General features: G+C 48.0%; 1 protein-coding gene and 1 pseudogene across 2 annotated transcripts in view; both read left to right on the top strand.

Annotated features, from left to right (window-relative positions):
* FAM114A2 (family with sequence similarity 114 member A2) overlaps positions 1-25,298 on the top strand; it is a 165,530-nt gene that overhangs the window by 113,958 nt on the left and 26,274 nt on the right. The gene's annotated exons all lie outside the window — the stretch shown is intronic.
* LOC134936883 (5S ribosomal RNA) lies at positions 14,114-14,232 on the top strand (annotated as a pseudogene).

Genomic DNA, 25,298 nt, shown 5'->3' with positions numbered 1-25,298 from the left:
TTCAGAATTGGCGGCTTTGTCTTGTAAAAGCCCTTATCTGATTTTCCATATGGATAGGGCAGAATTGAGGACTCGTCCTCAGTTTCTCCCAAAGGTGGTCTCAGCTTTTCACTTGAACCAACCTATTGTGGTGCCTGCGGCTACTAGGGACTTGGAGGATTCCAAGTTGTTGGACGTAGTCAGGGCCCTAAAAATTTATATTTCCAGGACGGCTGGAGTCAGAAAGACTGACTCGCTGTTTATCCTGTATGCACCCACCAAGCTGGGTGCTCCTGCTTCTAAGCAGTCTATTGCGCGCTGGATTTGTAGCACTATTCAGCTGGCGCATTCTGCGGTAGGCTTACCGCAGCCTAAATCTCTAAAAGCCCATTCCACACGGAAGGTGGGCTCATCTTGGGCGGCTGCCCGAGGGGTCTCGGCTTTACAACTTTGCCGAGCAGCTACTTGGTCGGGGGCAAACACGTTTGCAAAATTCTACAAATTTGATACCCTGGCTGAGGAGGACCTGGAATTCTCTCATTCGGTGCTGCAGAGTCATCCGCACTCTCCCGCCCGTTTGGGAGCTTTGGTATAATCCCCATGGTCCTTACGGAGTCCCCAGCATCCACTAGGACGTCAGAGAAAATAAGAATTTACTCACCGGTAATTCTATTTCTCGTAGTCCGTAGTGGATGCTGGGCGCCCATCCCAAGTGCGGATTGTCTGCAATACCTGTACATAGTTATTGTTACAAAAAAATCGGGTTTTGTTGTGAGCCATCTCTTCAGAGGCTCCATTTGTTATCATACTGTTAACCGGGGTTCCTATCACGTGTTATATGGTGTGATTGGTGTGGCTGGTATGAGTCTTACCCGGGATTCAAAAATCCTTCCTTATTGTGTCAGCTCTTCCGGGCACAGTTCCTAACTGAGGCTTGGAGGAGGGTCATAGGGGGAGGAGCCAGTGCACACCAGATAGTCCTAAATCTTTCTATAGAGTGCCCAGTCTCCTGCGGAGCCCGTCTATTCCCCATGGTCCTTACGGAGTCCCCAGCATCCACTACGGACTACGAGAAATAGAATTACCGGTGAGTAAATTCTTATTATTGCTTTATAGCACTGTGTGTCTTCTCATCTAATATGCTTCTCCAATCTTCTGTGCTCAGCTAAATCTCTCTATGAGTGGGAAATGGCAACAGACATAATACATTCATATACATTAGTTTTATAACATTTGGCACACACACACGTGGACACGCTGTGCCCTACACACGTGTTTCACTGCACTATGGCAGCTTCGTCAGGCTCCCTATCTGGCAAAGTGGGGGCATATCTGGCACTGTAGGGGCATATCTGGCACTGTGGGGGCATATCTGGCACTGTGGGGGCATTTCTGTATCTGGCACTGTGGGGGCATATCTGGCACTGTAGGGGCATATCTGGCACTGTGGGGGCATTAATGTATCTGGCACTGTGGGGGCATATCTGGCACTGTGGGGGCTACATGCCCCCACAGTGCCAGATATGCCCCCACAGTGCCAGATATGCCCCCACAGTGCCAGAAATGCCCCCACAGTGCCAGATAAATGCCCCCACAGTGCCAGATAAATGCCCCCACAGTGCCAGATACAGAAATGCCCCCACAGTGCCAGATATGCCCCCACAGTGCCAGATACACAAATGCCCCCACAGTGCCAGATATGCCCCCACAGTGCCAGATATGCCCCCACAGTGCCAGATATGCCCCTACAGTGCCAGATATGCCCCCACTTTGCCAGATACACATGCCCCCACAGTGCCAGAAATGCCCCCACAGTGCCAGAAATGCCCCCACAGTGCCAGAAATGCCCCCACAGTGCCAGATATGCCCCTACAGTGCCAGATACAGATATGCCCCCACAGTGCCAGATATGCCCCCACAGTGCCAGATATGCCCCCACAGTGCCAGATATGCCCCCACAGTGAAGACATGCCCCCACAGTGCCAGATAAATACCCCCACAGTGCCAGATAAATGCCCCCACAGTGCCACCCATCCATAAATGTGCCTCCCCCCCCCCCCTCCCCCACAAATACCTGCGGCGCTGATAGGGGGAGGAGTACTGCTGTCCGATGGCGGGCGGGCGGATGGCCTGCGAGTGCGGGTCCGGGTCCAGGTGAGGGCGGACGGGCGGCCTCCAAGGCGCTTGTGTGCACTATGCGCGCTGCGCGGCGTCTGACGTTAGAGACCTGCGCGCGCAGCGCGCATAGCGCACACGAGAGGTCACGGCGGCCGGGCCAACAATGCACAGGGCCGGCTCCAGCCTCGAATATGGCGGCGCCAGCGCGCGGCGCCCATTAAGGGTGGCGCCCTGCGCGGCCGCTCTATTCGAACATGCCTAGAGCCGGCCCTGGTAAAAGTGATTAGATGAAAAGACACACAGTGCTATAAAGCAATATACGTTTAATATCAATAGCAATAGTTGTTAGCCGGCAGATTACATTGTGCTGTGTGTATATATATATATATATATATATATATATATATATATATATATATATATATATATATATATATAGTGATGGGACACTTATTTCAACACATGTATATTGCTCCCAATTAGAAGAGACAACTTGAACTCTGCTGCTTAGATCAGTAATAAACAGAGTATTATCATAAAGCAAGAGATCTTGTGTTGGATGCTATAGATAACAATTATGTGCTGAATATGTTATAACATCTCCAGACAATATAGACATACCAGGATATCGCCTGCTAACTAAGTGGCTGTGATAGTAACAGTATTCACTATAGATATTAATAACACGCTGCATATGCCATAATACCTCCAGATAGCATTAATAGACTGGGATAGCACCAGGCATGTAAGTGGTTGTGACAGCTATAGCATTCACACTGCTAGATCGCTACAAATCAGCATTACCGAGAAGAGATCCTAGCAGCTGCAGGCTCCAGTGAAATATTAAACATTACATATTGTAACAATTTCACTGGTAACATTTGAGAGCCAAGGAGCAGCAGCAGGGCTTACCAGTATATCTAACATAACATAGTAACATAACATAGTGTAGCAATTAACTGGCAACATTTAAAGGCCAGCTAGCAGTAGAAGTGTTTTGTATAAATTAGAGTAACTGTTACCAATGTAATAGCATGATTAAATACACATACCAGAACACAGTATCCTAACATCACTGCTTTGAATACTATGAACTCAAATAACACTGCCAATGGCAAAATTTATGTTATAAATTCATTATGAATAGCCAGATTTACATCTGTCTAACTGTCTCTCATTGAACATATATAGATATGAATTTGCCTGGCTGTATCCTCTCTCAGATACATAAGTGGGATGACATATTCCTTTATAAGATAAATAACCCTATCTATATCGCCAACCACTGAATTGTGATCATTAAGGTTTATTATATATATTATCACTATATAATAGTCAAATTACACTGTAAGACAAATAAGGATTACCTCCTTTAACGGTGTAAATAGTGAAGTTAATGTGCTCTGACATATGATAAATTCATTTTCTGGCATTTACTTGGAATTGTGTAAATAGGAACTAAGCCGCATTGATAGGCAGTTCGCTCTCTAATAGAATTGGGGTTGTTATACCCCTAATGAAAGCAATACCTTTCCTTATTTCCAGTCAGATCCAATTAGAATTAAGCATTTATGCTAATGTAGGTTGCAATACACAAAAATTGGAATTGCTACATTCCTAAAAGCAACTCTACTCACTAGTCAAGTCAGAGTAATCATTACCTCAACACTAGGGATATTGATAATTACGAAATATCCCTGATATAAGAAGAAATTTCCCCTCCAGTAGAATGTGATCTGGAAATCTAGCTATAGGGGACATACAGATATAGTGATCAAGAATAATTGTAATATCCCTTAACTGGTCAACTAATATCATTATACCCATCCACACTCACAACCTCTCTATTAGGGATTAGGGACCCACGAGGTAATTCTTGTTGTGAGTAAGGGTATATATATGATAAGACTCAGTCGGATACAAGATATAGAGAGCTGTTTGGAAATATTATATTAAGAGCAATTGTATATTGGCAATATATATGCTTCTATAGTAATCTTGAGAAGGCTATACATTAAATAATCACACGTGGACACGCTTTTTAAATCTTTATTCACATTCTTCATTTTTCTTCACATATATGTTAGTCTGTGTCATTTTAACCTCTGTTTCACTGTAGTCTGGGTCAATCATCATAACAATTTTAATTTTAATGTATATTTAATAAAGGTTATATTTTAAGATAAGCCTATCTCTAATTAGTGTGTCAACACTACAGATTTCTTCCTGTTTTTTCCCTTCAAATTCTACATTACCAATTTCACCAAGGTGATGGCGGTAATGATGGTTCTCCTTCGATTAGTAAGGAGTCACAATTATTCCGTACGGTCTCCTGATTACGGCGAGATCAAGAAACCAGTTGGTGAAAAACGTTGCACTCTTCCCGACAGTTCTTCAACAACATGGTTGGATACTGAACTTGTAAGAGTCACTGTTGATCCCAACGACGGGGTTGTCGGGTTTGGGAATAATATTAGATAAAAAACTAAGGAGAGTTTTGTTTTCTTCCAGTGGTAAAGGCTCGGAAGATCCAGAGTTTGGTCAGACCTGCATCAGTGCCAATCCATCAGTACATTCGGTTGCTGGAAAAGATGGTTGCGACCTACGAGGCCATTCAGTTGGCAGGTTCCATGCCAGGGTTTCCTCGTGGGATCTGTGGGACAAGTGGTCCGGTTCCCACCTAAGATAATCCTGTTTTTCAAGACCAGAATCTCACTCCTGTGGGGGCTGCGCAGTTCTCACTTCCTAGAGGGGCACAGAGTTGAGATCCTGGACTGGATCCTAGTGGCCACGGATGAATGCCTAAGGCTGGGGAGCAGTCACACAGGGGGAAAACTTCCAAGGAAGATGGTCAAGTTAGGAAACTTGTCACCACATAAAAGGTTTACAACGGTTTGCTACAAACGAAAAAACGGACCGGCAATGAAAGCAGCCAAAAAAGGATTTTTCGCTGGGCGACAAAAAATACAAGCGCTCTGTCAGCGATGTTCGTTCCAAGAGTGGACAACTGGGAAGCAGACTTCCTCAGCAAAAACGTTCTCCATCCAGGAGAGTAGAGTCTTCATCAAGAGGTCTTTACAGAAGTGACAAGACTTTGGGTAATTCCTCAAATAGACGTGGTGGCGTTTCGTCTCAACAAGAAGCTTCGGAAATGTTGTTCCAGGTCAAGGGACCACCAAACAATAGCAGTGGATGCGCTAGTGACACCATGGGTGTTTCAGTCGGAGTATGTGTTCCCTCCGCTTCCACTCGTTCCGAAGGTGCTAAAAGATCATAAGAAGAACAAAGGTTCAGGCGATCCTCATTGTTTCAGATTGGCCAAGGAGAACTTGGTATCCACATCCTCAGGAATTACTCATAGGAGATCCCTGGCCTGCTACAGCAGGGGCCGTGCGTTTATCACGACTTACCGCGGCTAAGTTTGACGGCTTGGCGGTTGTACGCTGGATCCTAACCCATAAGGGTATTCCCAGTGAAGTCATTCCTGCACTTCTACAAGCTAGGAAAGGAGTAACGTCAAAACATTATCACCGTATTTGGAGAACATATGTATCTTGGTGTGAATCCAAGAAGGCTCCTACGGAAGAATTTCAGCTAGGGCGTTTTCTCCATTTTCTCTGACGTCCTAGTGGATGCTGGGTACTCCGTAAGGACCATGGGGTATAGACGGGCTCCGCAGGAGACTGGGCACTCTTAAAAGAAAGATTAGGTACTATATCTGGTGTGCACTGGCTCCTCCCTCTATGCCCCTCCTCCAGACCTCAGTTAGTATCTGTGCCCGGCCAGAGCTGGATGCACCCTAGGGGCTCTCCTGAGCTTCCTAGAAAAGAAATTATTTGTTAGGTTTTTTATTTTCAGTGAGATCTGCTGGCAACAGACTCACTGCTACGTGGGACTGAGGGGAGAGAAGCGAACCTACCTGCTTGCAGCTAGCTTGGGCTTCTAAGGCTACTGGACACCATTAGCTCCAGAGGGATCGAACACAGGCCCAGTCCTCGGTCGTCCGGTCCCGGAGCCGCGCCGCCGTCCCCCTTGCAGAGCCAGAAGAACGAAGAGAAGTTGAAAATCGTCGGCTGAAGACTCCGGTCTTCGTTAAGGTAGCGCACAGCACTGCAGCTGTGCGCCATTGCTCCCTTAGCACACCACACACTCCGGTCACTGATGGGTGCAGGGCGCTGGGGGGGGGGGGGGGGGCGCCCTGGGCAGCAATTAGATTACCTTACTTGGCGAAAAGCACATAATACAGTCTGATAAACTGTATATGTGCATTAACCCCCGCCATTAAAGTACATAAAAGGACAGAAGCCCGCCGCTGAGGGGGCCGGGCCTTCTTCCTCAGCACACCGGCGCCATTTTCTCTTCACAGCTCAGCTGGAAGGAAGCTCCCCAGGTTCTCCCCTGCAGTATCCTGGTACACAAAGGGTAAAAAAGAGAGGGGGGAGGGGGCACATAAATTTAGGCGCAAAACTGTGTATATAAGCTGCCATAGGGGAAAAATCACTCAGTATAGTGTACATCCCTGTATTATATAGCGCTGTGGTGTGTGCTGGCATACTCTCTCTCTGTCTCTCCAAAGGGCCTGGTGGGGAAACTGTCTTCAAATAGAGCATCCCCTGTGTGTGTGGTGTGTCGGTATGCGTGTGTCGACATGTCTGAGGTAAAAGGCTCCTCTAAGGAGGTGATAGAGCGGATAAGTGTGTGGGAGGGTGTCTCCATCAACAACGCCGACACCTGTTTGGATATGTGTAAGTGCTGAGGTAAAATTATTGCACAAAAGGTTAGGGAACAGAAAGGAAATCTACCCTGGTCTGTCCCTATGTCACAGAGTCCTTCAGAGTCTCTCTATGTTCACTATCCAAAATAACAAAGTATCGACACGGAGTTTAACTCCACTGTCGACTATGATAATGCAAAGTTACAGCCAAGATGGCTGAAAGGTATTCAATATATGATTATTGGAATAAAAGATGATTTGCATATCACTGATGACTCATCTGTCCCTGACACGAGAGTACACATGTTAAGGGGAAGAATGCTGAGGTAAATTTCCCTCCTCTCATGAGGAAAAAGAGCGGGAATCTCCAGACAAGAGACGGCAGCTTCCCACAAGAGAATTCTCAGGCTGTATCCTTTCCCCACTAGGGCCAGGATGTGTTGAGAATCTTCCCCTTGGGTGTCCTGTTTGCACTAGCTATTCTCAGGGATCCTGCAGATAGTGTGCACATTCTAGTATACTACCCAGACCGGCGATTGTGTCGGCATGGGTTTATAGCGCTGTGGCAGCGTGGACAGGTACCTTATCAGCAGAGATTGAGACCCTAGTATGCATATAAATATTTTAAGATGCTGTCTTAAGTGATAGATATATAATTATAAAGCATGCCCAAAGGGACATGAGTATACTGGGTCCTAGAGACAAAAGCTATGTCGATTTCTGCTTGACGTGTCCTGTAGAATATACATTGGACAGATGATGCCGACTTAAGAGGCATATGGAAGGCTGAGGATTGTGTGGAGAAAGGTTCTCGGGCCTGGTCTCCACGGCTATAGCTGGTAATTCTGATATTTTGCCTTATATTCCTGCACAGCCTAGGAAAGCACGACATTATTAAATGAAGCTTTTCGAATAAAGAAACAAGAAAGTCTGAGGTGCGTCCTTTCTTGTCAGAGCCAGGGGCAGAGGAAAGAAGCTGTACAACACAGCTAGTCCCCAGGAACAGAAGTCCTCCCCGGCCTCTACAAAAATCCACCGCATGTCGCTGGGGCTCCACAGGCGGAGCTAGGCCCGGTGGGGACACGCCTTCGTAAGTTCAGCCACAAGTGGGTTCACTCCCTGTTAGATCCCTGGGCAATAGAAATTGTATCGCAGGGATACAGGCTGGACTGTGAGAAGATGCCCCCTCACCGAGGACCCAGCGGGCTTCCCCCCAAGAGAGGGAGCCAGTGTTAACTGCAATTCGTAAATTGTATCTTCAACAGGTGGTGGTCAAGGGTCCCCTCCTTCAACAAGAGGGTGTTATTATTCGACCATGTTATAATCCCGAAACCAGACGGTTCGGTTAGACCCATATTGAATTAAAATCCCTGAACATATACCTGAAAAGGTTCAGGTTCAAGATGGAATCGCTAAGAGCGGTCATTGCAAGCCTGAAATGAATCGGGACATAAGGGATGCATACCTTCGTGTCCCCATTTATCCACCTCATCAGGCGTACCTCAGAATTATGGTACGGGATTGTCATTACCAATTTCACCAAGGTAATGGCGAATATGATGGTGCTCCTGCGGAAGCAAGGTGTCACTATTATCACATACTTGGATGATCTCCTCATAAAAGCGAGATCAAGAGAGCAGTTGCTGGACAGCGTATCACCTTCTCTGGAAGTGAAACGGCAACACGACTGGATTCTATATATTCCGAAGTCGCAGTTGGTTCCTACAGCTCATCTGCCTCGCCTAGGCATGATCCTAGACACAGACCAGAAGAGGGTTTATCTCCCGATAGAGAGAGCTCAGGAGCTCATGACACTGGTCAGGAATCTATTGAAAACCAAAACAGGTGTCAGTGCTTCACTGCACTCGAGTCCTGGGAAGGATGATGGCATCATATGAGGCCATCCCCTTCGGCTGGTTCCATGCAAGGACAATGGAACTTACTGGACAAGTGGTCCGGATCACATCTTCAGATGCATCGGTTAATCACCCTATCCCCCAGGGCCAGGGTGTCTCTCCTGTGGTGGCTGCGGAGTGCTCACCTTCTCGAGGGCCGCAGATTCGGCATTCAGGACTGGGTCCTGGTGACCACGGATACAAGCCTCCGAGGGTGGGGGAGCAGTTACACAGGGAAGAAAATTCCAAGGTTTGTGGTCAAGCCAACAGACTTGCCTTTACATCAATATCCTGGAACTAAGGGCCATATACAACGCCCTAAGTCAAGCGGAGTTCCTGCTTCGCGACCAACCGGTTCTGATCCAGTCAGACCGCAGGGGCTCATGTAAACCGCCAGGGCGGCACAAGGAGCAGGGTGGCGAGGGTAGAAGCCACCAGAATTCTTCGCTGGGCGGAGAATCAAGTAAGCGCACTGTCAGCAGTGTTCATTCCGGGAGTGGACACGACCTCCACCCGGGAAAGTGGTGACTTCATCAGGAAGTCTTCACGCAGTTTTGCAAATTGATGGAAACTGCCTCAGGTGGACTACATGGCGTCCCACCTCAATAAAAAGATAAAAAAGGTTTTATGCTGGGTCAAGGGACTCTCAGGCGATAGCTGTGGTCGCACTAGTAACACCGTTGGTGTTCCAGTCGGTCTATATATTCCCTCCTCTTCCTCTCAGACCCAAGGGCTGAGAATTGTAATAAACGGAGGAGTGTGAACAATATTCTTTGCTCCGGATTGGCCAAGAAGGACTCGGTACCCGGAACTGCAAGAAATGCTCTCAGAGGACCCATGGCCTCTGCCTCTCAGTCAGGACATGTTGCAACAGGGTCCCTGTCTGATCCAAGACTTACCGCGGCTGCGTTGGACGGCATGGCGGTTGAACGCCGGATCCTAGCGGAAAAGGGCATTCCGGATGCAGTTATTCCTACGCTGATAAAGGCTAGGAAAGACGTGACAGCAAGACTTTTTCACTGTATATGGCGAAAATAGGTTGCTTGGTGTGTGGCCGGGAAGGCCCTACAGAGGAATTCCAGGGGGGTCGATTCCTGCACTTCCTACAGTCAGGAGTGACTATGGGCCTAAAATTAGGATCCATAAAGGCCAAGATTTCGGCCCTATCCCTTTTTCCCTCCAAAAGAACTGGCTTCACTGCCTGAAGTTCGGACGTTGTTACAGGGGTGCTGCATATTCAACCCCTTTTGTGCCTCCAGTGGCACCTTGGGATCTTAACGTGTGTTGGATTCCTAAAATCCCACTGGTTTGAGCCACTTAAGACCATGGAGCTAAAATATCTCACGTGGAAAGGGGTCATGCTTTTGGCCTTAGCTTGGACTAGGCGTGTGTCAGAATTGGCGGCTTTGTCATGTAAAAGCCCATATCTGATCTTCCATATGGAAAGGGCAGAATGGAGGACTCGTCCCCAATTTCTCCCTAAGGTGGTATCATCGTTTCATTTGAACCAACCTATTGTGGTGCCTGCGGCTACTAGTGACTTGGAGGATTCCAAGTTGCTGGACGTAGTCCGGGCCCTGAAACTTTATGTTTCCAGGACGGCTAGAGTCAGAAAAACTGACTCGCTATTTATCCTGCATGCACCCAACAAGCTGGGTGCTCCTGCTTCAAAGCAGACTATTGCTCGCTGGATCTGTAGCACGATTCAGCTTGCACATTCTGCGGCTGGACTGCCGCATCCTAAATCAGTAAAAGCCCATTCCACGAGGAAGGTGGGCTCTTCTTGGGCGACTGCCCGAGGGGTCTCGGCTTTACAACTTTGCCGAGCTGCTACTTGGTCGGGTTCAAACACTTTTGCAAAATTCTACAAGTTTGATACCCTGGCTGAGGAGGACCTTGAGTTTGCTCATTCGGTGCTGCAGAGTCATCCGCACTCTCCCGCCCGTTTGGGAGCTTTGGTATAATCCCCATGGTCCTTACGGAGTACCCAGCATCCACTAGGACGTCAGAGAAAATAAGAATTTACTCACCGGTAATTCTATTTCTCGTAGTCCGTAGTGGATGCTGGGAGCCCGTCCCAAGTGCGGACTCTCTGCAATACATGTATATAGTTATTGCTTAACTAAAGGGTTATTGTATGAGCCATCTGTTGAGAGAGGCTCCGTTATTGTTCATACTGTTAACTGGGTATAGTTATCACGAGTTGTACGGTGTGATTGGTGTGGCTGGTATGAGTCTTACCCTGGATTCCAAATCCTTTCCTAGTAATGTCAGCTCTTCTGGGCACAGTTTCCCTAACTGAGGTCTGGAGGAGGGGCATAGAGGGAGGAGCCAGTGCACACCAGATATAGTACCTAATCTTTCTTTTAAGAGTGCCCAGTCTCCTGCGGAGCCCGTCTATACCCCATGGTCCTTACGGAGTACCCAGCATCCACTACGGACTACGAGAAATAGAATTACCGGTGAGTAAATTCTTATTTTCTGCAAGCAGGTGTGGATGCAGACCAAAAGTTAGGCTCGATTAAAGTACAAATTTTGGCCTTATCGGTTTTCTTTCAAAAACAATTGGCCTCCTTTCCAGAAGTTCAGACTTTTGTGAAAGGAGTTTTGCATATCCAACCTCCATTTGTGCCCCAGTGGCAACATGGGATTTTAATGTGGTGTTGCAGTTTCTTCAATCACATTGGTTTGATCCTTTACAGGTGGAGTTGAAATTTCTCACTTGGAAAGTGGTCGTGTTATTGGCTTTAGCATCCGCAAGGCGGGTGTCTGAGTTAGCGGCATTGTCTCACAAGAGTCCTTATTTAATCTTCCATGAAGATAGAGCAGAGTTGAGGACTCGTCAACAATTTCTGCCGAAGGTGGTTTCATCGTTCCACATGAACCAGCCTATTGTGGTGCCGGTGGCTACTGACGCCTTTACAGAGTCAAATTCTCTATATGTTGTCAGGGGTTTGAAGATTTATGTCACCAGAACGGCTCCACTTAGGAAAACAGAAGCACTGTTTGTTCTGTATGCTTCAAACAAGATTGGAAATCCTGCTTCCAAGCTGACTATTGCGCGCTGGATCTGTCATACAATTCAGCAGGCTCATTCTACGGCTGGATTGCCGTTACCGAAATCAGTGAAAGCCCACTCTACCAAAAAGGTGGGCTCATCCGGTGCTGCTGCCCGGAGGGGTCTCGGCATTGCAACTCTGTCGAGCAGCTACTTGGTCGGGTTCAAACACTTTGCGAAAATTTACAAGTTTGAGACCCTGGCTGGTGAGGACCTCATGTTTGGTCAATTCGGTGCTGCAGAGTCGTCCGCACTCTCCCGCCCGTTCTAGAGCTTTGGTATAACCCCATGGTTCTTGAAGTGTCCCCAGCATCCTCTAGGACGTATGAGAAAATAGGATTTTAATACCTACCAGTAAATCCTTTTCTCTTAGTCCGTAGAGGATGCTGGGTGCCCGTCCCAGTGCATTCTGTATCTGCAGTTATTAGTTGTGGTTACACACAGGTTGTGTTACGATTTTGTCAGCATATTGCTGCAAATTATTCATGCCGTTGGCTTGTGTTCTGTTGAATGCCATGTTCTGCGACATGTTTGAGGTGTGAGCTGGTAAGATGCTCACCGTGGTTTAACAATAAATTCCTTCCTCGAAATGTCCATCTCCCTGGGCACAGTTCCTTAAACTGGAGTCTGGAGGAGGGGCATAGCGGGAGAAGCCAGGTCACACCATTTGAAAGTCTTAAAGTGCCCATGTCTCCTGTGGATCCCGTCTATACCCCATGGTTCTTGAAGCGTCCCCAGCATCCTCTACGGACTAAGAGAAAAGGATTTACCGTTAGGTATTAAAATCCTATTTTTACTAAGCTGTATTGCCCTCTCATGAGCTGGTTAAGGATGGTTGATGTGCATAGTATTTTAGCTTCGGCAGAAATGCAAGGCAGATTCAGGTACAAATGTATCCACCTTGGGCTATTTTTGCACACATTTTATCCAATAAGCTGAATGGATCATTTCTTCAGAATCCTGTACCAGGTATAGCCTTTACATGCAGATCCACCTATGGTGTATCACTCCCCAGCAGCAGCTTCTCAGAGCAATGGTAAGTAAAATCTTCACATTCACAGGCTACACTTTGTTGAAATTCATCAGAAGATGAAAGTCCAATTTATTCTACTTCATTATAAAAAGAAGAGGTAGGTCTCAGCTGGAGTATAGCTGAGTTAAATAAAGCATTGAAGGAGCCTGGTTAAAAACCTAGGCACCTGTATTTGATCATCCTAAAAACCTGAGTGTCCAGAGTCAGATTAGCTGACAGAAATCAGGGAATAGATTTGGGCTATGCCCAATAAAAAGTTAGAATCCTAAGAAATTGAATTCTAATTACCTTCTTTCAGTTGGGGTTGTTTAAAGAGAGATGGCTCCTAAAGTAGTTATGCAAGTGATCTACTTTATCTTTGCTTTCCCTGTCTAGGGCAGTCATAGGGCCAAGCCTTGGATTTGGCTTAAATGGCAAGGACAGTGGTTGCCTGGGCTAATGCAATTGAAGGAGAATCTTTTCAATAACGGCAAAATTCTCATATAGTGCAATGATCCTGGAGAAGCACCAATAGATTTTGGCATTGTTTCCTCCAGGGCATTAGCCCCAATCATATCTGTTCGCAGAGCAGTTTTAGCTGGGATGTGGGAGCCGATTCAGAATTTAGGAAAGGTTTTGAATCGTTGTCATTTCTGGAAAGTTTCCTTTGGTAAAGAATAAACAGATATTCTGGAGTCAGGAGCAGACTCCAAAAAAGTTCATCTTCTTCCACATACAGTTTAAAACTTAAAGTACCGCTTTCGGACCCTTGTTTTGGTTTCTAGGAAGACTAATAAGGCATGGGGCTGCCAAAAGTCCGGTTGGGATCTACAGCTACACCACACTGATAGGCCCAATCTCACCTGAGTTTGGAAAATAAACAGTGTTGAGCCTGGTTGGTACTCGAATGTGAGACCATCTGGACAGGTGCTGTAGAAAAATAAACCATCAGTCGCATGGTTTGGGCCTCTCCCTGGGGAATCCAGGCTGGGGGAGGCCGATTTCTTCAGCAAACAGTAATTGTGATATATTTGTGCATGTGCTCTCACTACAGTCTTTGTTTCACATTACCTATTAAGGTTTTACTATCTATGGATTATCTGTGATATATTTTACATGTGCTCTCACTACAATCCTTGTGTGGGAAATTTCCCATGGGAGAGAAATTAACCTCTCCGTTCCTTTGAGACCCTTTTTTCCATTTACAATTATTGTTTCCATTTAAATTACCTTTGGGGCGACTTATTGGCCTTTGACAAATGTCAGTCTTTGGACCATTTTTTCTCAATTTGCTCCAGTAGTGGCCATCTTCCATGCTGATAGGTATTTTCTTGACTCTCTACAGTCATATCATGCTGGACATGCCCGATCTCGTCTGATCTTGGAAGCCAAGCAGCATTGGGCCTGGTCAGTACCAGAAAGGGTGACTCTCTGGGAATACTGGGTACTGTAGCAATAAGGAACATACCTCCCGCTGATCAGCAAATTTCACCACAATTAATCTTGCAATTTATTCACCCCAGCTGACTAGTCCTATAGGAGTCCGGATTCATTAAAGCCGGTTTTCTATTATCTCTCTCATGAATATACAAGTGTATATCAAACCATAAGTTGATAGAGATAACAAGAATTTCTCATATTTTCGCTTCTGACAAACGTCAAACATTAATACTCGCTTATAATCCAGTGGGTGTACAGATAAACTTTCTGTCACCCACTTTATACCAAGTGAGTTACATATCACTATATCGTCATTGAATTTTTGTTGTTTAATACTTGTTTTAACCAATACTGCTGACTTACAGCAATAATTTTATTATCTTTTCGTCTGTGTACAACATTAAAAGTTAAGTTTTATCCTATTTTTCACATATATTGTAATAGCCTTACCTATTTTTCAATCAGTTTATTTAAACAAAGTGTGCCCCAGAGAGACATAATTAATAGTCCCTTTTTTTGCCTCTCTGCAAAACAACCCTTTAACAGTACTAGGTATGATTTCACCTTCACAACTGTCTCGGGTAGAGACAAAGGACAAGGCATGCAAGAAGCAGTTCAGAAACGGTTTCAGCAAGAATAGTCATAATTCCTCTTGCAAACAAGGACTAAGTTTTTACTCCAACCTGGTAAATTCGGAAGTAAAATGGGTCATTGCGGCCTATGCTTAATCTTAAAATGCTGTACAAATACGTTTGGAACCTAGGTTGCACTGCAATCGTTATGTTCCTTATGCTTTGCATAGAGCCAGGGGATTAAGGCTACCCCTGGATCTACAGGATGCTTACCTTCATGTTCTATATCACTGTCCATCAGTGTTATTTAAGGGTTTGCTATCTTCCAACAGTATTTTTAGTTCTAGGCCTTACCCTTGGGGTTAGCCTAAGTATTTAACAAGAATATGAAGGTGAGCACATCTTATCTTCGCTAGCAGGGGTTAAGAAATTTCTCATACCTAGACAATCTTTAATCCTGGCACGCAGGGATTGCTCTTACGTCTTCTGCAACAGACAATAACCTGTATGCAGAGGCACAAGTGACTCAATAATGGGCCAGAAGTGTCTCCAGTTCTGTCACATTGGATGATTCACTTGGGGGCTGTACTGGATCAGGTCTGCAGGAAGTAATTTTTACCTTGCAACAAAATATCCAGGGTGTAGTCTAGGATTCAAGTTTTTGCTGCACAGTCAAACTGATCCATTCACGCAACAAGGCGGATGATGGGTTTGATGGTATCTACATCAACAGAGTGACGTATTCACAATTCCACTCGAGGTCTCTGCAGCGTCTGAATGTTACCAAATAGAATCTACAGTCACACCATACTAAATGTGCCCAATCTCATTTGGATCATTGAGGATGGGCAGTTTTGGCCGGGTTGGTACTTGGAGGAACCACCGGGGAATACAAGGTGCTGTAGGTAATTATGGACTGCATCACATAATGGAAACAGAATGGTACTTACGATAAAAGTAAGAAGGTCTTCAGACTGGTGGAAGCAGGCATCCCAACTGGACAAAGGGAAATCCTTTCAAAAACAGATTGGGAAAATTCTGACACTGAGGAACAGTGGGGGTCATACCGAGTTGATCGCTAGCTGAAAATGTTCGTTGCGCTGCGATTAAGTAAAAAAACAGCACTTCTGTGTATGCAGCGCAGGGCGCACGCGCGACGTACTTTCACAACGGCCGATGTATTTTCACACAAGGTCTAGCGAAGCTTTTCAGTCACAATGTTCGCTGCAGAGTGATTGACATGAAATGGGCGTTTCTGGGTGTCAACTGACCGTTTTCAGGGAGTGTTTGAAAAAACACAGGCGTGCCAGGAAAAACGCAGGCGTGGCTGGGCGAACGCAGGGCGTGTTTGTGACATCAAATCTGAAGTGATCGCAAGTGCTGAGTAGGTCTGCAGCTACTCAGAAACTGCACAATATTTTTTTGTAGCCATTCTGCGATGCATTCGTTCGTACTTCTGCTAAGATACACTCCCAGAGGGAGGCGGCTTAGCGTTTGCACGGCTGCTAAAAACTGCTAGCGAGCGATCAACTCGGAATGACCCCCAGTGTCAGGAAGGTTGTGTTCCCAAAGAAGTAGGTTATATGCCGTTAAAGGTTGGTACCTTGGGCCACATATAGGACACCGGTGTAGGCACAGGAGAGTCTTCGAGGAAAACCAGTCCAGTGCCGGGCAGATTATGCGTGTACCTCAACATTAGGAAGGAACTCGCAGCCGAAAAGCGATGAAAAAGAGCACATACTAAGATGGGCAGAACTTAATCATTCAACCGTGTCCACTATTTTCATTCCGGGAGCCCTAAATGGGGAAGCGGACTTTTCTCAAGTTGACACACCATTCTGGGAAACGAATGGGCTCTACACCCGGAGGGTTCCGGATTTCGGTGAACTAGAGGTGTTTGCCAAAGATATATCTAATGGAGTTTTTCGGAACAACAAAGTGCTCACATAGGGGTCAAGAACAATGGATCCCAGAGTGATCTTTGTGAATGTCTCATCGGTTAAATGAGACTTTCTCTTACGTCCTAGAGGATGCTGGGGTCCACATTAGTACCATGGGGTATAGACTGGTCCACCAGGAGCCATTGGCACTTTAAGAGTTTGAGAGTGTGGGCTGGCTCCTCCCTCTATGCCCCACCTACCAGACCCAGTTTAGAAAATGTGCCCGGAGGAGCCGGTCACAGCTAGGGGAGCTCTACAGGGCTTCTCTAGTAAAAGTTTTTTTTAGCTTTGTTATTTTACAGGGAGGCTGCTGGCAACAGCCTCCCTGCATCGAGGGGCTGAGGAGGGGGGGGGGGGGGGGGAGTGTCCGCCCTGCGGGGTCTTGAGCCTTTGCTAACTGGACATTGAGCTCCAGAGGGGACAGATCGCGCCCAGTCACAGGAGAATGCTCACCCCGGCAGCCAGCCGCCACCCCCTCAATGAGCTGAAGTGTAGCGAGTTAGTCACTGTCCCCCCTTACAAGCGGGGGGGTCAGTGTGAAGAAGGCGGCTTATGGGTAGGAGCGCAGTATTAACCGCGCTCCTGGACAGCTCAGTGGTACTGCGGTGCGGCGCTGTGAGGGGCGCCCTGAGCCAGCACCTGACCCTACACTGACCACACAAGCCTGTCTGGGTCTACGGATCCAAGCCAGCATGAAATTCTCAGGCCAGTATAATCTTCTAAGAGCGGGAAGACAGTGCCATTGAAGGGGCGGAGCTTCTCCTCAGAGTGGACCCAGCAGCGTTCAGCGCAATTTTCCTGCCTGCAATCACTGCTAGTGGATGTCCAGGTCCCTCCAGTGCAACTCCAGCTATCTGTACGGTACCAGGGGATTTTAGAAGGGAAGGGAGGCTGTGTTATAGGCTGTGTCACCTATTAAGGGACACAGTCAGCGCGGGTTGGGGTCTCCCTATACCTTTAATAGCGCTGCATGTGGGTTGGCTCCAATCTCTGTGTCTCTCTGCCATTCTTCGGGGGGAAACTGTCTACCCAATACCCTGTGTGTTTGTGGGGTGTTTGGTGTGTGTGAGACAACATGTCTAGGGACAATGTTTCATATGCTGCAAAGGATTTGTCTTCCCAGGAAGACTCCATACCAAGTAATCAGGATTGCACTGTTGTAGCGTAGATCCCTGCTAGAGAGCCAGGATGGTTAGTCTCTCTGAGGGGGAATATTTCTCAGATTTTCGACAGAGTTGCTAGGACTGAGCATGCCACTCAGATCCTACAATCCTCTATGGTTGTGTGGTCTGATACTGCTTCCTCGGGGTCCCCTGCGGTACATTTTTCAAAAATGTGCACTTGCATTGCTTATGCAGGGTGACACGGACACCGACTCTGACACTGTAGACGGTGATGGGGATGTGTCGAGGGGGACAGCATCACTTGGTAAGGGGGGTGCAGTTGATGATTGAAGCTGTGAGGAATATTTTACATATTTCTGACACAGCTCCTGAGCAGGTGAAGGAGGCCTTTTTTACAGATAATAAGAAGCTCCCCCTCACCTTCCCGGCATCCAAAGAATGAAACGCTATCTTTGGGAAACTCCGGAAAAGAAATTTCAGATCCCTAAGAGGGTCTTGGTTGCTTTTCCCTTCCCAGAGGAAGATAGGAGGAGATGGGAGTCCCCGCCGATAGTCGACGCCTCTGTCTCCAGGCTGTCTAAACAGGTGGTGTTACCAGTCCCGGGATCTACCGCGTTGAAGGACCCGGCGGATCGCAAGGTGGATGCTACGCTTAAATCCATTTACACGGCTTCCAGGGCTATATTACGGCCTACTTTAGCCTGTGCTTGGATTGCAAAAACTATTGCCAGGTGGTCAATCGCTCTGCAGGAGGAATCGACTACGATGGATAAAGGTGACGTTCATTTATTTTTACGCCATATTCAGGATTCTGCAGGATTCTGGTAGATTCCATGAAGGATCTGGGTTCCATGGCTGTGGGGATCTCCTCCATGTCCGTCTCGGCTCGCAGGGGTCTCTGGCTACGCCAATGGTCTACGGACGCGGAATCCAGGAAGAGTGTGGAGGGCTTACCCTATACAGGTCAGGCTCTCTTTGGGGAGGCGCTGGATGCGTGGATTGCCACGGCTAACCCGGGTAAGTCTACTGTTCTCCCCTCAGCTGCACCGGCTACAAAGAAGCCTTTTACGTCAGCCACGACTCAGTCCTTTCGGCCCACGAGGTCTAGAAAGAACAAGCCTTCGAACACATTCTTCAGAGGTGGTCGTGCCATAGGAAAGAAACCTGCCCCCGCAGGTTCCCAAGCCCAGAAGCCCGCTTCTGATACCCCTAAGTCCTCCGCATGACAGCATGGACAGCTAGGCCTGGAGGAAGGTCAGGGGGGGCAAGACTCCGGCAGTTCAGCCATGTCTGGGTGTCGGCTGGCCTGGACACCTGGGTCCTGGATATAGTGTCCAGGGGGTACAGACTGGAGTTTCAAGATCCCCCACCTCGCTGTTTCTTCAAGTCAGGCTTGCCAGCTCTCCTGGCGGACAGAACAATTCTTCTGGAGGCCATCAGAAAATTGATGGTGTCAGAGGTCAATGTCCCAGTTCCACCTCAGCAGTGGTAAAAGGGTTATTATTTGAACCTTTTCGTGGTATCAAAACCGGATGGTTCGGTACGACCTACTGTATTCTAAACTTAAAATCTTTGAACCCTTATCTCAGGGAGTTCAAATTCAAGATGGAATCTCTGGGGTAAATTTACTAAGATGGGAGTTCTATTTCAGATGGGATGTTGCCCATAGCAACCAATGAGATTCCAGGTATTATCTTCTAGAAGATTCTAGATAAATGAGAAATAGAATCTGATTGGTTGCTATGGGCAACATCCCATCTTAAATAGAACTCCCATCTTAGTAAATTTACCCCTCTGAGAGCTGTCATCTCGGGTCTAACGGAGCGGGAGTTCCTGGTGTCGCTGGACATCAAGGATGCTTACCTCCACATTCCCATTTGGTCGCTGCATCAGGAATATCTCAGGTTTGCACTGTTGGACGATCACTATCCGTTCCAGGCGCTGCCATTTGGCCTTTCCACAGCACCAAGGATCTTCACCAAGGTGATGGTGGATATGATGGTTCTCCTCCGCAAGCAGGGGGTGAACATAATTCCGTATCAGGACGATCTCCTGATCAATGCGTCGTCCAGGGAGAGGTTGTTGCGATCCATCGCACACTCCCGATACAGCTGCTCAGGAAGCACAGATGGATCCTGAACCTTCCAAAGTCTCATCTGGAGCCGACAAGGAGGCTGTCTTTACTGGGAATGATCCTCGACACGGAAGTGCAGAGGGTTTTTCTCGCGGTGGAGAAAGCATTGGTGATTCAAACAATGGTCCGGGATGTCTTAAAGCCTACCTGGGTATCGGTTCATCAATGCATCCGCCTTCTGGGGAAGATTGTTGTCGCCTACGAGGCTCTGCAGTACGGCAGGTTTCATGCTCGACCTTTTCAGCTGGACCTATTGGACCAGTGGTCGGGCTCTCACCTACACATGCACAAGAGGATTCGCCTGTCTCCGAAAGCCAGTATTTCACTCCTCTGGTGGCTACAACTTCCGCACCTTCTGGAAGGCCGAAGGTTCGGAATTCAGGACTGGATCCTTTTAACCACAGATGCAAGTCTAAGAGGTTGGGGAGCAGTCGCTCTGGGGGAAACCTTTCAGGGAAGGTGGTCGGATCCAGAATCCCTTCTCCCAATAAACATCCTGGAGCTAAGGACCGCGTACAACGCCTTTCTGCAAGCAGGACACCTTTTACAGGATCGAGCTGTTCAGGTGCAGTCTGACCACGTGACCACGGTGGCCTACATAAACCGACAAGGCGAAATGAAGAGCAGGGCTGCCATGTCAGAGGTGTCAAGAATCCTCCTCTGGGCAGAAAGACACGTGGTGACAATGTCGGCAATCTTCATTCCGGAAGTAGACAACTGGGAAGCAGACTTCCTCAGCCGCCACGATCTCTATCCGGGAGAGTGGGGCCTCCACCTGGAGGTGTTCGAGGAGGTAACCGGTTGGTGGGGGGTTCCTCTCATAGACATGATGGCCTCCCGCCTCAACAAGAAGCTGGGGAGGCACTGTTCCAGGTCGACGGACCCTCAGGTAGTGGCGGTGGATGCACTGGTCACGCCGTGGGTGTTCATGTCAGTGTATGTGTTCCCTCCACTTCCTCTGATTCCAAAGGTTCTTCAACTTGTAAGAAGAACAAGGGTGCTCCGGACTGGCCAAGGAGGGCTTGGTACGCGGATCTACTGGATCTTCTGCTGGAGGATCCAAGGCCGTCGCCTCTTCGGGAGGATCTGCTACTGCAGGGGCTGTTCGCCTATCAAGACTTACCACGGCTACGTTTGACGACATGACGGTTGAACGCCAGATCTTAGCTCGGAAAGGTATCCCGAGTGAAGTCATTCCTACCCTGATACAAGCTGGGAAGGGGGTAACGTCTAAACATTACCATCGCATTTGGAAGAAATATGTTTCTTGGTGTGAGTCCAAGAAGTTTCCTTCGGTGGAGTTTCAACTTGGACGTTTTCTCCTTTTCCTGCAAGCAGGGGTGGATATGGGACTGAGATTGGGCTCCATCAAGGTCCAGATCTCTACATTGTCCATCTTTTTCCAAAAACAATTGGCTGTCCTCCCTGAGGTTCAGACCTTTCTGAAAGGGGTTCTGCACATCCAGCCTCCCTTTGTGGCGCCAGCGGTGCCCTGGGATCTTGATGTGGTGTTGCAGTTCCTGCAGTCTGCCTGGTTCGAGCCTCTACAGGAGGCTGATCTCAAGTTTCTCACGTGGAAGGCGGTCACTATGTTGGCCTTGGCTTCTGCACGACGCGTGTCGGAATTGGGTGCTTTATCTTGTAAAAGTCCCTATCTGATCTTCCATGAAGACAGGGCGGAACTTAGGACACAGTTCCTACCTAAGGTTGTATCGGCTTTCCATATCAACCAACCTATTGTGGTGCCAGTGGCAACTGACGCCTCAATTGCTTCAAAGGCCTTGGATGTAGTGAGGACTTTGACGATTTATGTGAAGAGGACAACTCGTCATAGGAAAAGTGACTCTCTGTTTGTCCTCTATGATCCCAAGAAACTTGGGTATCCTGCTTCTAAGCAGTCGATTTCACGCTGGATCAGGTTCACTATCCAGCATGCTTATTCCACGGCAGGATTGCCGTGTCCAAAATCTGTAAAGGCCCACTCTACTTGTAAAGTGGGCTCTTCCTGGGCGGCTGCCCGGGGTGTCTCGGCTGTACAATCTGGCAAGCGGCTACTTGGTCTGGGTCGAACACGTTTGCCAAGTTTTACAAGTTCGATACTTTGGCCTCTGATGACCTCAAGTTTGGTCAAGCAGTGTTGCAGGAGCCTCCGCGCTCTCCCTCCCGTACTGGGAGCTTTGGTACAACCCCATGGTACTAGTATGGACCCCAGCATCCTCTAGGACGTAAGAGAAAATAGGATTTTAATTACCTACCGGTAAATCCTTTTCCCGTAGTCCGTAGAGGATGCTGGGCGCCCGCCCAGCGCTGCGTTTTCCTGTGTTGGTTTTATAGTTCAGTACTGGTAAGTTCTGTGTTATTTACTGTTTCAGCTGTTGCTGAGTTGTTCCGGCATGTTGGTCGGATTTGCCTGTTGTGTGAGCTGGTATTAATCTCGCCACTATCTATGTAATTCCTTCTCTCGAAGTATGTTGTCTCCTCGGGCACAGTTTCTAGACTGAGTCTGGTAGGAGGGGCATAGAGGGAGGAGCCAGCCCACACTATTAAACTTTTAAAGTGCCAATGGCTCCTGGTGGACCCGTCTATACCCCATGGTACTAATATGGACCCCAGCATCCTCTACGGACTACGAGAAAAGGATTTACCGGTAGGTAATTAAAATCCTATTTTTACAGGGAGGCTGCTGGCAACAGCCTCCCTGCAGCGAGGGACTAAGGGGGGGAGTAGTGTCCGTCTTGCGGGGTCTGAGCCTCTGTCTCCGCTGAGTGGACACTGAGTTCCAGAGGGGTCAGATCGCTCCCCGCCACAGGGGATCACTCGCCCCAGCAGAATGGCGCCAACCCCTTACAGAGCTGAAGTGGCAAGTGAGACACCGACCCCTCTAGCAAACGGGGGGCCGGTGTGAAGATGGCGGCAGCGGGGAGGGAGCGCAGTATTAACTGCGCTCCTGTGAAGGCTCATCGGTACATGGTGCGGCGCTGTGAGGGATGCCCTGAGCCAGCGCTTACCCCCCACACTGGTCCAGAAACCTCGAATTCCTCAGGCCAGTATAATCATGAAGAGCGGGAAGACGGCGCCATTATGGGCGCGGAGCTTCTCAGAGCGGACCCAGCAGCGTTTCAGCACCATTTTCCTGCCTGCACAGCGCTGAGAGGAAGAACAGGCCCCTCCACAGCAACTCCAGCTATCTGTACACGGTACCAGGGGGTTGTAGAAGGGAGGGGAGGCTGTAATACGACTGTGTGTCCTATTAAGGTGCACAGTCAGCGCTGACAAGGGGTCTCCCTTTGCTAAAAGCGCTGTGTGTGGGTTGGTTCCAATCTCTGTATCTCTCTTGCCATTCTTGGGGGGGAAACTCTGTCTGCCCTCACGTGTGTGTGTGTGTGTGTGTGTGTGTGTGTGTGTATAGAGTGTTTGGTGGTCTCCTTTAGCTATGTCCAGGGATACTGTTTCATATGCTGCAGAGGATTTATCCTCCCAGGATGATCCCATTCCATGTAATCAGGATAGCACTGGTTTAGCACAGATACCAGCAAGGGAGCCTGAGTGGTTTTCGTCTATCAAATCTTGGATTTCTCAGATTTCTGACAGGGTTGCAAGTAAAGAATCTGCAACCCAGGTATTACAGAGCTCTATGGCAGTATGGCCGGTTTCTGGTACCTCAGGACGCTCCGCTATATACCCCCATAAGCGTGCGCTTGTGCAGGTCACACAAGACGACACGGATACCGATTCTGACACCACAGACGGTGATGGGGATGTGTTGCGGGGGTCCGCATCTCTTGCAAAGGGGGTGCAATTGATGATAGAGGCTATCAGGGATATGTTCAATGTTAATGATACCACACCTGAGCAGGTTGAGGAGGCCTTTTTCACTGAAAATAAAAAAGCCTCGCTAACCTTCCCTGCGTCAAAGGAATTGAATGCTATATTTGAGAAAGCATGGGTAAACCCTGAGAAAATATTCCAGGTCCCTAAAAGGGTACTGGTGGCGTTTCTTTTCCCTGAGGATAGGAAAAAATGGGAAAACCCGCCGAGTGTTGGCGCATCTGTGTCTAGACTCTCAGAAAAGGTGGTTTTGCCTGTTCCAAGATCTACCGCCTTAAAGGAGGTGGCTGATAGAAAGATTGATAACACACTTAAATCAATGTACACTGCTTCAGGGGCCATATTACGTCCCACTATTGCTAGTGCATGGATTGCAAAGGCAATAGTAAAGTGGTCGGCTACCTTACTTGAGGATTTGGATGCGATGGGTAGGGATGATGTTGCATTATATTTACGCAACATACATGATTCAGAAGGTTTTATGGTAGGTTCCATGGCTGTGGGAATATCTTCCATGTCTGTTTCAGCTCGTCTGGGACTGTGGCTGCGCCAGTGGTCGGACGACGCGGAATCCAGAAAAAGTGTGGAGTCCTTACCCTATATAGGTCAGGCTCTCTTTGGGGAAGCTCTAGACGCGTGGATATCCACGGCTACAGCGGGTTTGTCTCCGTTTCTTCCCTCAGCAGCACCTGCTCCGAAGAAATCCTTCTCTTCATCTGTTACACAGCCCTTTTGGCCTAACAAGCCTAGAAAGGCCAGACCGTCCAATACCTTCTTTAGGGGAGGTCGAGTTAAATCCAAGAAACCTGCCTCTGCAGGTTCCCAGGAACAAAAGCCTGCATCATGTACGCCAAAGTCCAACGCATGACAGTGGACCGCGCGGCCTGGAGGGAGCAAGACTCAGATACTTCAGTCATGTTTGGTATCGTCCGGCCTGGATCCCTGGGTGATAGACATTGTATCCCAGGGATACAGGCTGGAATTTCAAAGTCTCCCTCCTCATCGTTTTTTCAAATCAGGCTTAACAACTCAGTTGGCAGACAGCACCGTACTACAAGAAGCTGTCCGAAAGCTGGTGGAGGCACAGGTCATTGTGCCAGTTCACTCCCCAGGCCACAGGTTACTATTCAAACCTTTTCGAAACCGGATGGTTCGGTCAGGCCCATTCTGAACCTAAAATCATTGAACCCCTTTCTAAAGGAGTTCAAGTTCAAGGTGGAGTCTCTCAGGGCGGTGATATCAGGTCTGGAAGAGGGGGAATTCCTGGTATCCCTGGATATCAAGGATGTGTACCTCCACATTCCGATCTGCCTGCCGCATCAGGCTTCTCTCCATTTCACATTGCTGGACTCTCATTTCCAGTTCCAGGCCCTGCCATTTGGCCTCTCCACAGCACCAAGGGTGTTTACCAAGGTGATGGCAGAAATGATGGTTCTCCTCCGCAAACAAGGGGTGAACATCATTCCATATCTGGACGATCTCCT

The sequence above is a fragment of the Pseudophryne corroboree genome, chromosome 6 (genome assembly GCF_028390025.1).
Source record: "Pseudophryne corroboree isolate aPseCor3 chromosome 6, aPseCor3.hap2, whole genome shotgun sequence".
Lineage (NCBI taxonomy): Eukaryota > Metazoa > Chordata > Amphibia > Anura > Myobatrachidae > Pseudophryne > Pseudophryne corroboree.
This window is presented reverse-complemented; position numbering and strand designations above follow the sequence as displayed.